The sequence below is a fragment of the Nilaparvata lugens genome, chromosome 1 (assembly GCF_014356525.2).
Source record: "Nilaparvata lugens isolate BPH chromosome 1, ASM1435652v1, whole genome shotgun sequence".
Classification (NCBI taxonomy): Eukaryota; Metazoa; Arthropoda; class Insecta; order Hemiptera; family Delphacidae; genus Nilaparvata; species Nilaparvata lugens.
The window spans coordinates 17,765,045-17,780,902 of NC_052504.1; the positions used below are offsets into that span (position 1 = coordinate 17,765,045).

Consider the following 15,858-nt stretch of genomic DNA (forward strand, 5'->3'; position numbering starts at 1 on the left):
GGTTACAACTTATAACCAGTTTGAAAACAGTTCAAACAGCTTAGTACTACTTTAAAACCTCAATTCCCTTATATCACGATCAACATACTGTAAATGTACCTCAGTTCACATGAATAACTTAAACCAATCTCATCCTTTTGCTTATACATGTTAGTCTAATTAATTTAAGTCATGTAAGTGATGTAAGTCCAATTAATAAGTCATCATTTGTCGTTGATGAAATATCGTCTCTTGTTTAGAGAAAGTTGGAAAGCATGCCATTCATGTTTTGTCATCGTGTTATGAATATTACAGAAGCATCTCAGCAAGTCCAATAACGGAATATGGTAGCTATAAGTCAACATGTGGAGCAATAATTATCATGTCAGACAAACAATAGTTACATGTCAAAAATGATGCATTGAGATTAATTTTTCCCATTCCTGAAGGAATCACTATTTTCAACATAGAATATTTTTTATTGGATTCTTGAACTTTGAAACCAACAGTCAGCAGCAAACTGCAGAGAATGTAGAGGGATAAATGTTCAATTCTCTGACTTTAGTCAAATTATTTTAGCAATACGATAAAATTGTACAATTAATTTATATTGATACGATCATAATTTGAAGTAGCTGCGAAAAAATCATTTGTGACTGGCAAGAGAAAATACATGTGATGAACCAAGTTCATTTTGAAATCCTTCAATGGAGGATATCAACAATGGTAGAGATCTAGTGTGACTGAGGTCTCATCTACATCTGACACTTTAAAACGTTAAGGAAGGGGTGTCAAACTATTTCATTGAGTTCTTAATATAAAATAGTGGATCACATGGATGTTCGTGAGGGATCATTAATCTTGTTTGAATGATTATTAACTTAATTTCTGTCTCATTATTTCTGGTGATAGAGTTGATAAAAAATTCATTACGAATGAAAAAAGTAAAATAATGATCACACATCTTGAATGCCATGTGGATCCCGATTGGAATCTCTTCTGGCGTGGAGGACTTCAGCTCTTTTAATGAGTAGAATCGAGTGAGTATGGGCAAATCCTTAGCCGTTGGATTTTTCGACGAAAAGTGAGGCAGAAAAGACGAAGCTTCTAGTGCTTCATCAGTGCTTCAGCAGTGAGCTGTGTGTTTAGTTCTTTTGTCCACATATTTCCGACGGCTCTTTCAAGCCTCACCAATCATTCTTCTATAACGAACCTCGATTTTCCTTGTTGATTTTCCCCACCCGTTCCACAATTCAGTCACCGTTCACAATTTCTCTCCTTCAAATTCGCTAATGATAATATTGAAACATGGAGAATTAACGATGACGATCCATCTTAATGAGCTATTTACACTTGGATATCGATTGTCGGAAGGAAGAGAGGAGAATTGAAGGAATTACTGTGTTGCACTAGCTCATTCCACGTTGATGTTCCCTTGTTCACAACGAAAAAAGCTTAATTAAGTCGTCCGGAGATAATCAGAAGCTACCCTAATTAGCAGCTGTGGGGGAAGTACAGAACAGTACGTGAAATCATTATTCTCCATTAAAGTTCCCAGAAGAAGGCGAGAAAGCGAGAAAGCCTTTTGTTAGTCCTTTTGCTCTTCCTGTCTATGCATAGACTCGCGTGCACGAAAACCCTACTTTGCGCGTATATAACAATTTATCTCTACCAAACTTAATGGAATACTGTTTAGCTCTTTCTAATCAGAGAACTTTTTTGGAGAGCCAGTAATTAGCTCGCTCAAACGGCAAACTGCTGCTGCTGCTGGCTCAAAAGAAACTCAACGAATGTCGTTGTAACAAAGTGAAATGCAAAAGGACGACAGAGCAAATGAGAAAAAACTGTTCCAGTTTTTTCTGAGACACGTAGAGTAGAATGAGATAACATGACATCATATAAATCGCATAGCGGCGTTTCCTGGTAACAGGAGCCTCATACTCCAAGGAATGCCAACTTGTTTCAATAACTTTTTTTAGAAAAATCACGTGGTATCTTACAATGAATGGATATCATCCAGTAAGAAGACTATTTCGAAAAGAAATTACTACGGTAGGTTCAAGACTAGACGAAAATAGAAATGTTCCAAACGCAAAATCACCTGATAACACTTGCGTTATCAAGGATTGAAGACTTCAGTATTATTACTAACACATAATTCAATTCCTCATTCATGAATATACAATATTATCCTCCTCAGTGTGCATAGTTTCATTCATCTATAAATCACATTCTCGTTTTAGTTCCCATTCAAAATTATCATGAGTAATCATTTACTCCAATAGTCTATTCATAATAGAAGGAGGAGGATTTAGAAATACTCCGTTCCCATTAATCCTGTACAACGGAAATGATATTCAAAGTATTCTTCATCATTCATGGGGAATAATATGTATGGAAATATTCAACAATAAGCAACCTACTCAAATGAAGAGGAGATTTATCTATTCGCTTACTGCATATCCAGTTCTAAGTTCTCCAGCTCACTCATAAATAATATACTGTACATCGATGCTGTATTTTAAAAATAGGTCACAGCGATAAATTGCACTGTCAATGAAATGATGCTATCCAGTTTTGAAATAAGAAAATCGCTCGGAATCGAATGAGAAATAAAATATAGTTTCCTTGCCAATTCCTCAAGGCTGATTTATAGGTAGGTGGCTGGTTTCGGACAAGAATGCACCTTTACGTCTCTGAATTGTAAAGAAAAAGCTCAAGGGGTTCCAAAAGAGAAAAGTTTTATCTGCAATTTCCTTCATCGCAAAAGGATGAATATTGTCGATGATTCATCAAAGAACCTTGCGATCACAGGCAGGCTCAATCGATCAAATTATTTGAGTGGGGTGATATCTTGGTAAACACTATTTTTTAGCAATATGGAAGCACACGGAGAAATCCCATAGACTTCTCCTCAATCAAGAAAATCATAGTACAAAGGAATCGAATTGATTGGGGGAAGAATTAATGTGGAGAAGGAAAAAAATACCCGTTGGATGGAGGCTGTTGCAGGGCAACTTCTTACACCTATTATTATGATAATTGAAAACTTCACATTGGTTTGGAACTCATCACTCTCATAGAAAAAGCTCAATTCTGGGGCTCATGTGGTCATCATCTTGAAACAAATAATCATGATTCAGGAAACTCTAGACTCGAATATAAAAGGGAAAATGGATGTAAAGCCTCATTATCCACGCACAAGCCTATAGCTCATGTGTGAATTACTCTCAGAAAAAGAAATAGAGATAGGGGGGAAAGAAGAGGAAAACTATGAAGAGGAGGAAAAGGGAGAAGGAAAGAGATGGAAAAAACAAAACAAGATAAATTTATTAACAGAGCATGGAAATTGATTAGAAAGTAAGAGTGATGAAGAGCAAGAACACTGTTGGATGCAATTCGCATGGGATGAAGGAATAATTAGTTGGTAATAATTACAAGACAGATCTGACAGAAGTTGAACAATTTGAGTCTCTCAACTCAAACATGAAGAGATTCAGCCTTAGGTAAGATTAATAGCTGCAAATTACGAAAGTCACAGTCCTATTAGGGCTCAACATTTGTTCACAAAAGTTACCGAACAATACCTCCTCAAGTCTTACGAGCACTTTGGTCCCGTTTAAGCCCTTTCCTTCTTATTAATACACATGACACTTTTCTCTCTCAATCCCTGATCCTCCTTCCTGTTCATCCCCACTCTCTCTCACACCACCAGCCTAATTTCAACAGAAGCAATGGCATTCTCAAGTTGTGAGCCACTAATTCATTACTTGATGGAGTAGGCTGAGCAGTAGGCGCATTAATATTGAATGACTTCTTGAATCTGTTATAAGCAATCTTGCTCCCTGAAACTGTATATCTGCCTTATTGAAGTAGCGAGCAGCTTCAAGTTTGAGAATTAGAGATGCAAGTTGGGCTTTGCTCCATCGAAAACTGAAATTCCTAATCTGATCGCCTATTTCCGAGCAAGTGTCAAACTACAGTTTAGGTACAATCTCCAATCACTATGATCACTAGAACATTCAATTCTCAAATACTCAGAAAAAATATCTGCCTAATCAGAAAATAGAGAAATGATAAAGGACGAATAATAAGCATTGTCCAATAATATTGCACTACTGCTCCGATTCTGAACAAAAATGATTTGTGTGGATCATGACTGATGATTCAAAAACCACATTCAAGAGAAAAATCTTCATTCATAGAATGAGCTAAGCAGTTCTTTATAAATTTCCTTGAATTAAATTCAAAATTTCAAGTACCTTTAATTTATTGAATGGCCAACAAAATAGGAATTACGTAAATCTCCCCAGATATACGAGGCATAGAATACTCATTGAATAAAAATAGAATAATCTAAGTACCGTTTTTAAAATTCTTCACTCACAAAAAAGGTACTTAGTAAAACGGGTACTTGGATTCATATTTTCATCCAAATATCCAAAAGTAGCACTAACGAAAAAAGACGATGCCTATTGAATATAAAACAGTGAGTCAATAATTGTGGAACAGTGAACACGTAGGCCTATAGAGAATTGTTAGCACTTATGGAGGATGAGCTGCTCATATATTATCACTTCCACCTCTAGCTCCATCAAAGTTCATAGATCTCGGCAGATGAGCGAGAATAGAGGACTGGTGCGACGAATTTGGGAGTTCAGCATGATTGATTACAGCCTGAATCGGCCTTCTGACGAGAAACTGAGTGCTTAGAAGGCAAGTTGCCATGAAGTTGGATGTGGGATGGGAATATGGATATAAAATCAAACAGGGGGAACTGCAGTGGCTATTCTACTCAACCTGGTTATTGATCTTTGAGAGATAGTACCTGGATGAAGAGAATTTAACTAATCATGATGATATAAAAAGAAGTTCAAATAAAAATTTGAATCAGAATTTTTGAGACCTTTTACCGATAGTGGTCAAATTGTACTGCTAAATTGTACTGCTAATTTTACTGCTAAATTGTACCCATAGTGAGTACCCAAGTCATTAGAGATGAAAGGACAGCATAGTTGCAAATTCAACATATAATATTTAAAACATTTGGTTCAAATCTGGTGTTAATTTGGATTCTACCTCCAACTACAAAAATGTTTGCTATCCTGGACACGCAACTAAAGTGAGCTGGATAAACAAGAGCTACTTTCATCAACATTTGCTATGTGCTATAACATTTCTAACCATGAAACAAACTGGTGAATCATGACAGAAAAATATTGGACAGACTGATTATATCGTAACAATTCCACAAATAGGCTAGTTTGGGTAACAGCGTGCTACATATTTGATCACCTATTATATCAACATCAAAGCGTATTTTATCTAAACATGTTCCGTTGCAAATGAATAACTAGTGAACAAAGTTTTGAACGGGTATGTTTCCACCCTTATAGTTGGAAATCAATAAATGATATTTCATTCAACTGTAACTGTCCAGGGACAACATTGTTTAAGTTCTCGTTTCTCGATTGTTAAACAATAATTATTTCATGTGCACTCATAATGATATTTTGCATTGATCGTTCCTATTTACGAACATATTTGTGTTACATTCAACAAAGAAACTGAAGTTGAGCACAATATACAAGTGGTAATCTAATACTCGTAAAAGGCCTATGTGAATTGTGCCTTTTGATCTATACTGATATTGACATCTCTGTGCAAATACGAGTTCATCATCTGCTTAACTGGGAAAATTAAATAACATGCCCTGAAAACTCAAAGCTGATAGAACTATAATTAGCAAGTTAACTTCATTTACTGATGAATTGCATAATCGATAACCTGCTCGAATCAAGAAAATAAAGGAGAATTTTCAATATTATTCAAACACAAACTACAATACAGTCTCTATGAACATGATTCAATGGAATAGATTATAACGGATAATATAGTGCAGATATCGTAACGGTTAACGATTATCATTTTTGTAACTCAAGACTACGTTTTTGTAACACAGATTCTTGTCAACGCCAGCTTCAGCACGAGTTTGTTGCTCATGAAGTTTCAAAACGTTAGAAAATTCCAAAGAATTGAAGGTTTACAAGCAGGAACAAACTGTCCAATTATGTACAAAATATCTATATCCCTATTAATTACGCTCATAAATCAATGCAATAACTGTTAGATTATACTTCCATACTTAGTACTCCTTCCATGAATTCATGTGAGCTCATCAATTCATCAATGATTAACAGATGAACATCTCATCAGTGTATGAATCAACAGACCAAGTAGCAATGATCTTAGTTTGAATATTCGAATATTCCTCTACTAAGATTGAAAATGTTATAACATCCACTATAACATCTATGTTTCAAAGTCTGTTTATTTAACTGTAAAATGCTTATTATTTGAGTATCAATGGAGATGCTTTGAACAGTATTCAGCTTGTTTATTTTATCATGTTATAGAGTGAGTTGCCTACAACTCAAGCAGCTTTGTTCAGCATACACTTACAAATAAACTAGCGATACTTTTATTTTTCCTTTTGCAGAATGCGATTCCAGTGTTGTAGATCCAGATCAATCCAAGCTTAGTGGCTCTTGAGAATTGGAGACTCGACCACGACGACTTTGTTTCAGCATGAAATGTATATTCTTTTATCGTTGGCATCACGAGTGAACGTTTTAAAAGCTATAAGCAACGTCGAGAACGATGCCGAAGAAAAGTGATTTCCCTCGAGATGCCGTAAATCATTTCTTTAGAAATTCGCCTACAGAAACTGAACAACTTTCGATTCTTTTCCTTTCTGTTCGCGCGCGCACTCAGGATTTATTTCTCTGGCCACACTCACATGATAGATAGCTTATGAAACAACACGTAATTTTCGATCTTAAATATTGGGTATTTAGAAAGTAGGGTTAGCAATCATTCAATTATTTATATCAACAGTTTCTTGATACATAGACCGCCTTAACTATTCCCAACTATATCCCATTGCCGGGGCTCTAGCATAGCGAGATAATAATTGAATACAAACTTACCACATTAGTGCTTTCCTCATCGAATGTATAAAAAGAAAGTATTGGCCAAAAAATATAAATGATAGTAGATATGAGCCAATAGAAAGAGATTCATGGTCATCAAATTGATATGTATTTAAATAAATAATCTGTGTGAAATCTCTGAATAGTACGCGGACCTAAAACTGTATTAATAATCGATTTATATTAACAATTCTAAGAATAGTAGAAAGTTCCTCAATTGAATCTCTTTTTTCCATGCAGAGGGAATCGAAATTGCAAATTGATCCTTCATTTCTATCTCCCTCAATAATTATCTCTTATCCAACCTCTTCTTCTCATCTTCACTCCATTCTCTCATCTTCTTCATCTTCAAACATCCGGTGAATTAATACAACTGTTTGATAAACTAAACATCATTCTTCAAATGAACTTTCATCATCAAACTAATATCGAGAATCAGTTGGAGATGAGATTGATGAACCGTTCAACCATAGTATATTATTCAAATATAAGATCTCCATACACTCAGTATTACATGGAATTAACTTCTCGAAGCCGCTTCACCAACCCAAAAAATATTTGTAAACTAGCCTCTCCCTTTGCCCGTGAGAAACCACTCTTAATATTCTCCAGTACATTTTCAGCATTCCCATAAAGAACGGAACAATTCACGCAGAAATCCTATAAACTGTACAAGTTGAATACCAACTCGGCCACTGGCGAACAACAGGCTTCAGGTCACAAAAGCCCCTTTTTCCAAGTTGTGCAATGGAGTTTCGTGCAAATAATGCGTTTGAGCTCCGTACGCATCAGGTCGTATCGCGTGGACCGAGTTATTTGCACGGTGATGGATTTTTTTCCGTGTAAATGGACAACCGGGGTATATAAATCCAAAAATGTTTGACAGGCTGTTCTAAGCTAATTAGCATAATTTCAGTGGCGGTTGGTGATGAATTTGGCAGTGAGGGGGGGGGGATTGGTAACCGTAAAAGAGTGTGCCAGGTTGGTATTGGTCTGATGGTTTAGGGATGGAGGAGGGGTCTCGAACACGGAAGAGAGGAGGTTTTGCGTTGGTGTGCGGTTATTGTGTTCTGCGGTGAAGCCGGGTCGTGAGCATCTCACCCCACCCCTCACCTACAGCAGCAATAGCATGCTAACTACATGTACTCGCGCGTGCGTGAACGTGCGTTGTTTAATTCCAAAGTCCACTCACCACTCCTGGCATGCAACACCCTTACGCCAAGGAAAAATCGTTATTAAAATTCTGAATATTTTATGAGCAGCTAGTCTCATAAAGGGACTTCTCCACAGTTTGGCGCGCGTTGATATGGATTTAATAAAAATCCCACCACATAATGTATAATACACGCTGCTCTTGCAGGCGAGGCTACATTATGAACTCGACACTAATTCCTTGGCTTAAGAATTCTCTAGCTGACATGTTCTCAACAATGAGTATCGGAGTGCGCTAAGCGCACCTGTATCTCATACGGGAGCCTGTATTTTCTCCGGCTTATAACATGATAACAAACCCGGCAAAACTGGAACCCAGATTAATGACGGAATGAGAATGGGAGTTGGTGTCGCTACTGACATACATTTTCATAATCAACTACTGAGTTGGTTCACATGAAAAACTGTGCCTCAGTCTCAGTTGGTTGGCCCACCCCACACTACTTCATCAGAAGTCCTACATCTAGCTTCTTCTTGAAAGCTCTTTTTACTCCAAAACTCAAGTAATCCAACAACTGTAATTCCAAGAAGATAGTTATTCTCAATGATGTAGCAAGTATGATGACTTAAGAGTAGACTTTTTCCATAACGTACCAAGTATTGATGAGGTTCATCTTATTTATTATAATAATAGGCACTAAATTCACAGGAAACTGAAAATTTTATTCAATTTCTGTGAAAATGTCACATGATCCACTGAGAGCATTTCAAGAGCAGGTGATGATGCCAAAAATGTCTTGACAAAATATTGTTTATTATTAATACAATATTATATATCGGTTCCAATTTCATAGCTGCTCGAATCATATCCACTCGTTTCTCAATCAACTCAATAATTATACTATAAGATAATTGAATATCATAGTGTCATAAACCATTGGTTTTGACAGCTCCTCAAGCTCATCAAAATTAAAATTTATTTTCCTTTTCAATTTTAAATAATAAAATCAGGATCACAAGAAAGCCAAATTGCGCTGACTCAATGAAGAATCGCAGAGCTTCAGAGTGGTGGAATTTTCCAATCTCCACACCAGCCGGCATTTTCATATTAGATTTTCCCACTTTTTCCACTTTTTCGAGTGCCGCTCTTTTGTGCCGCTCCTCCGAACACCCAAAGACTATGACTGGCCAGGACCTGGACCTTCCTCTAGACCTCACCTTCCAGCCAAAGCTGACTAGAAGGTCATCATAAAGGGGATTGGTATCGTACTCAATTCATCATTTTAGTAGTTATCAAATTATAATGTCATGTTGTTTTACTTTTTCATAGGAATTTGAAGAATAATAAATGAAATGTAGAGAATTCTAACCAAGAGGAAAATCCTCAAAGTATTAAATACCTAAATAGTTTTAAAAAATTAATCAAATTGAAATAAATAAAAACTCCTTTTTATATAAGATAATAAAGACTTCTTCGATAATAATCTGTTTTCCTTTTCTTCATAGCCTAAATTATATAACTTTCATCTTGTACATTTCAAATTTATTTCTTTTTAAATATTATAAACCAATAAATTTTGTACCTATATCTTGGAATGATTTCTTCTTTTTATTTCTTTAAAATATCTGCTCTACCATCTTCAGCTATGTATCTCCTTTGTAACTCTTCTTCCCATCTGGGAAGTGGTGGAGCCCCCAATATTTACAAAAAATTATAACATTGGTTACAAACGGTGATACATATTAATTATTTTCTTTAACTAATGAAATTGTAAAAGCTTACTTCCCGATACGTCACAGTAGAAAGACTGAATATAATATATTTTTCAAAATAAGTAATGAATAATATAATACAATATTCTATCGATAAGTGTGGAACTATTAGAAGCGTTTAACAGAATGATTATAGTTTAGTAGTATTTTCAAAATATTTTATCTCTTATAATACTTGTACAGTGTTGGACATACGTATTACCATATTATAGATCACCAACACAGTTGAGGGACCAATGAAATACAGAATATGATTTATACAAGAATATTACCATTCACTCGCTCTTGAAATTTCCTTAGGTTACCTCAGATTTCATAGACCTTTCAATGATCTTGATCTCTTTATTCAGTATATCAAAATGGAATTTCATTTTATTTTACAAATATATAATAGAAAACGAATTGAATTAGAATCATGAGTTCATGCCTCATGCAGTTATAAGATTGTTTTGTACGAAGGTATTGCACGATACAAAGCACGACACAAAGCACGACACAAAGTACGATACAAAGAACGATATAAAGCACGATACAAAGTACGATACAAATTACATCATAGCAAATCGATACTGATGTAGCACGTACACATATTATACTATTGTCTTTTCACGCTGTTATCATGAATTATGATTTATTACGCTGTCATAATATATGCTCTATTACCACTCTGTGGAAAATATATAATAATTGAAAACCATTAATCAATAGCAGCTCTTAGCTTCATATTGAAATGGACAAGAGCAAATCAGATCGAATTGAGACCTAGATCTCACTACTCTTGGTCAATAACATTGATTAATATTCGTCTAATGGGATCATACTTTGTGAGAATTATATCCGTATAATATAAGAATCTTGAATTCTGTGTAACCCCTCGAAATCAGTCATCACGGAATCTAAACTGTCAGGTAATTCTGTTCAGTATAAGAAAGAGTGAGAATTATTCAGAAGTCGATTTTGAATAAGAATCAGCAAAAGCAGTCAGCTATTTACGAAAGAAACATAGAGGAAGTGAGTAGACAGGCTTGGCGGCAGACTAAGCTAGAAGCGAAACTCGCTTAATTTCAAGGCAAAACTTATACATCTAGTCACGCTAAGAAATTTTCATCAGTGTCACGCTATTAGTGAATGATTTACTATGCTGTAAAAGGAAAGTCTTTCTTAGGAAGTAGGGAGTTCATAATAATTTGGAAACTTCTGTAGTCGCAGACCCAATATAAGAACAAAGCCCTGGTCTTACATAGATGAATTTACGAGTAGGCATACTAAGTGGGAATTTGTTTGGAGATTTTATGCATAATTCTTACTGTTTATTGGGGGAGCGAATGGGAAACTTGATGTGCATCGTGCAAAAGAGTGACTACTATCTCCATTAATCACAACAATTTACATTGAATCAGAAATAAAAAGAAACCTCGACCCTTATGGCTGGGAACTAAATCATTTTTTGAAAAGTGGGATGGATCAGAAATAGAATTACTGAACAGCCACAAAATTGTTCTATGAATATGATTACTGCTACAATTATAACTGGGATATTATTTCAAATTTTCATTCACATATTGAACACCCACACTACTCCAGAATGCTCTTGATTCGAGTGAGAATAAACTGCCTCTTAATCACAGAATAAGAATGAAGTAGGTAAGTTCAGTTGTGATTCATATCAAGCAATTTAGGCTACATTGGATTAAAATAATTTATTATATTTATCTCTATTAATTTTTTTTTCAATTTTAATGTAGCCATATCAAGTTGGAATCATCAAATCTTGAAGATATTCTAATACAACTAAAAAGATTAAAAAAGAGAAACAAAAATATAAGTTTTGCATCATTTCTGATGAAACTATTAAATATTACACTCACTTACAGTAACAGATTACTCATATAACCCATATTACTTAATATAGTTACTGTACATTTACTCTCTTTCACTCAATTCTCGTGAAGGCTGGACAATTGGGAGAGAGAAGAACATTATTTTCCATAATCATTATAAACAAAAATGGATTATTATTTTGAGCGAGAGTCAAGATCATCTGATATTCACCATCATCGTTTTTCTCAGAGTGAATGTGAGGAAACGGTAGGAAAAATGTTATTCTCTCATATCTAAATAACCCAGTCATTGAAGCCGTATTATATTAATGTTCAACAACAGCTCATCAAGACAAGGCACATTCAAGGAGAGCATGCTAATTAAGATGAATAATTATTACCTTTGAATGGTGAGTGGTTTGTGACTGTCATGGGTGACAAACGGTTCTATCTCACTCTTCAAAGCCGGCATGTTGACGGGAAACATGTGTGATAATGTCGACGCACAGCTACCTTTACCAACGGTAGTAAACTCCTAAGAAATGCCAACATTCTCTGCGATACCGTCAAAAAAATGGCAATTCAGTTTAATGAGCCAGACTCAGTTCACATGTCATATCACTGGATCACGAAAGTCATGCACTTTTCCCAGAACAATATCACAAAAATAATTCTTTATCGCTTTCTTTAAATTCGAAAGATTTTTTTTGGAAGAATATGGTTGAAATTCCGATGTGATTATTTCCTAGCGTAATATAGTTCGGTATTGGAATTTATGTCATTACCAGGAATATGATTCTTTGACACAGCTAAAGTGGAACCCACTGTAAACTACAATAGACATTTGAAAGTCATTGTTATTTACTGTTAACAAGTCACAAATTACTGTTCAAGTAGCTCACTTATCTCAAACTTTTCAAAGTTGAATTATTTATAAATAATTATGTTTTACTTTTTTCCAGAGAAAATTGACTTCGCCGATTTCAAGAACCAGGTTTCGAGTACGTTTCTCGATTGAATTTCTCACAGCTAGGAGAGAGTTGGAGCTCCGACGCGATCTGCACGCCGCCACAACGAAGACTGCGGGACCGAACGCGAACAATTGGCCGGCGCGCCACCCCCTCGCCAACCCCTTGTGGGGTATGAACCCTCCCCCCCTTTCCCACGAGATCCACCCAGGGTCATGTTATCAGGGATGTAACTCAGCCAGCTACCCTCTCCCTCCCGCCAGCCGCCCCAACAATATCTGCCCATTACGTCCCCACCTAATTTTATTAACTCGATATTTTCATCTAATCCATAAATATATATCCGGCAGTTCCGCCTCCAACCCAGCCACCGCGCTATCGAGGAGTTCACCAGCGTAAGTCAACGTCTATAAAATTGATTTGTGAATTGCTAATGCTCTCTCTGCTTTATCAATAGCAGTTCGCAACGCTAGATTCTGTTCAATGATACCGTGATATGAAATTCAATTTGGCAATTTCGATAGAAGAATTGATTCATGTCAGTGAAAAACCGGAAACAATTAGTCTCTAGTCGAATTGTGTTGGGGATGTCAATCATATCACTGAGTTTTTCAATTATCACTATCGCTCAAAATCATTTTGACATACGAGTATATTCTTCACCTACTACCTTGACATTTTCCTCAACACACATCAATCATTCAAAACCTCTACCATTGGATCATTAAGTGATTGGCAAAAATCCTAGAAATAATAAAAATGTAGATGTGAGTGTGATGATGAGAAGAGAGAACATTCAACCTGGAATATAATATTATCCTGGTACAGTCGAACAAAAAAGATGTGTACAGTAAATGTTATTACTTATTCTGTACAAAAGCTTGATCTCTCATACCAAATCTCAGTTCTACACGTATGAATGATTCGAATCACAATTATATGAGCATAAGATAAAACTGACATTAATGGGCGAATCTCGCATATATGAGCTTTTGGAAACTCTACATGAGATAGATTAGCTACTGATTTCCCCAACAAAGAATGTCCCACTTCTATCTAAAACGATTTGCATTCTAGTCAATTCAGCTACAATCGAAAAACGCTACAATCGCACCTAGAATCTTCGACGTGTTATGAACAATTCAATATCCCAGAACTCACTTTTATCTCTTCTGAACTTTTCTCAACCTGCATGCCAAAACAAATCTAATAAGAATTGGATATATTATTCATCATAACCAACCCAAAAGTGATAAACCGGTCAAATCAATTTCGAAATTGCATCAATCTACACTTCACTCAATGGCTGGAGCCACCTTCTAGCAAAGCAAATGTTCACTTATTATGATGAGTTCTGAATCGAAGATTCATTGTTCGATATTGTATTGTGAGAACTGTGAGAGCTGACTACCACGCACACACAACATTCAACAATGTATTAATATTGCTTTGCTCGTATCAAAGCTTTCTTCCCAGTTTCATCGTACAACCGCCCACTTCTGACGGAGTCAAGTGTTGTAGCATGATTTCTGTCACAATAGATAATTCAATATGCACGTGCATTGTTGATGAAGCGTATATGTATATTACGGAGTATGGAGAGTGGACTCACCAATAATATTATGGTATTGCTGAATTCACTCGCAGACAAGGTTTCTTGAGAATGTATATTCCACTTGAGTACTAAAGGATTCCTAGAATATATGACACAAGCACGCACGCAATATGTTGCAGTTACATACCAAAAGCAATAGCCTGTTGATATCACCGTTCAATATTTTCAATCAAGTGAAACACAAAGGTTGGTGAATCTGAAATCGTGGACTTCCAATGACCTTCCATTGGTAGAGAACATTGATTGAAAATTGTGAAAGTCAAGTGGATTCTCTAAATTGATGTTTCATAATTTTGAAGTATTTTCGAGACATAAGGGAAGGTCTCAGTAGAAAATTCACATAAGATTGAATGAAAATGTACATGGATGACTTTGAGGGTCGCAGAAGGCGACCCTCAGAGTATTTGAGGGTCAAACTATAAATAAAATACTATAATTTTACTATAGGTAAAATAGAGAATCTGTATATGTTTTGAACTTATATTTTAGATCTATTGTGTTTCAAAAATTTCATTTTTACCAATGATAAACTTTTCAAAAAAACCTTCCAGTATAGTACCATTTGCTGAAAAAATGCTTGGAAGTATAGTGAATTCATGGAATGCGAGGATCAATGTTTCAGAATTTTTTTTATATTATTTTCTTTTTGAAATAATCCAAAAAGTGAAAAAAAAGGAAAAAAATTAAACTTAGTACAAAATATATGTAGACATTTTCTGCAGGATTGTATATACTTTTAGAAAGTTGAAAGAGAGGTTGAAAGAGAATTCCAAGCTCATCAGGATTATTTTTGTTAGAATTGAACAAGATTTTATTTTAAAAAGTGAACCAAGTTCAAAAATAAAGTGAAAATTCATAAACTATTTTGAAACTCACGAAATCTAGTCATTTTTAATCGTATAATAACCAGTACTGTTTTTACAACAATATAGATTCTGGTACCCAATGTTCTGGGATATTCGTGTAGGTGATTTGCCACCGAAATTAAGTTTGAAGAAGGAAGTTTCACAGAGTACAGAGTTATTCAAGAGCAATCAACATTGATTTCAATAAATTGAAAAAAAAATGTTTCAATTTCAAGTTACTGGAGGTGTTCCACTATACAGCTTTACTATTACAGTTATCTAGCTAGTTTATCATTCAATGAGAAGAAAAAGAGTTTTCAATATTGTAGTAGTAGGTGTAATTCTGATAAGATATATGCTATTTTAGATAAATGTATCATCATTGTACTCTTGCTTCTTCATTATTGGATAAGTAGAACTAGCAGCTCCAATTCCAATAAGGTATAAACTTGTAAGAAGATTCCAATAGAGTGAGAAGTTATCGAATTCATGGATAAAATAGTTCAGTTTCCTTCACTTGCAAGTAAGCTTCATGAATAAAAGTATTATTTCAAGAGAGCAGAAGTATAAAAATATCACAGGTTGAATCAAGTTTGCATGAATGCACGGTAGGAGAAACACCTAAACTGTTCGTTTCACAGGAACAAAAAAGATTGCTTTCAAAGAAATATGGAGTTTTCAAGCTTTCCTTGAAGGCAGAATGCATATTGCAAG

General features: G+C 35.3%; 1 protein-coding gene across 2 annotated transcripts in view; it reads right to left on the reverse strand.

Annotated features, from left to right (window-relative positions):
* LOC111048075 (suppressor of lurcher protein 1) overlaps positions 1-12,798 on the reverse strand; it is a 202,327-nt gene extending 189,529 nt beyond the window's left edge. The window contains exon 1 of one of the 2 annotated variants that reach the window (XM_039432421.1): positions 12,118-12,798. The gene's annotated coding sequence lies outside the window, so the exon portion shown is untranslated. The remainder of the gene's footprint in view (positions 1-12,117) is intronic. The other variant, XM_039432426.1, reaches the window with a different exon arrangement.
* Positions 12,799-15,858: the final 3,060 nt, after the last annotated feature.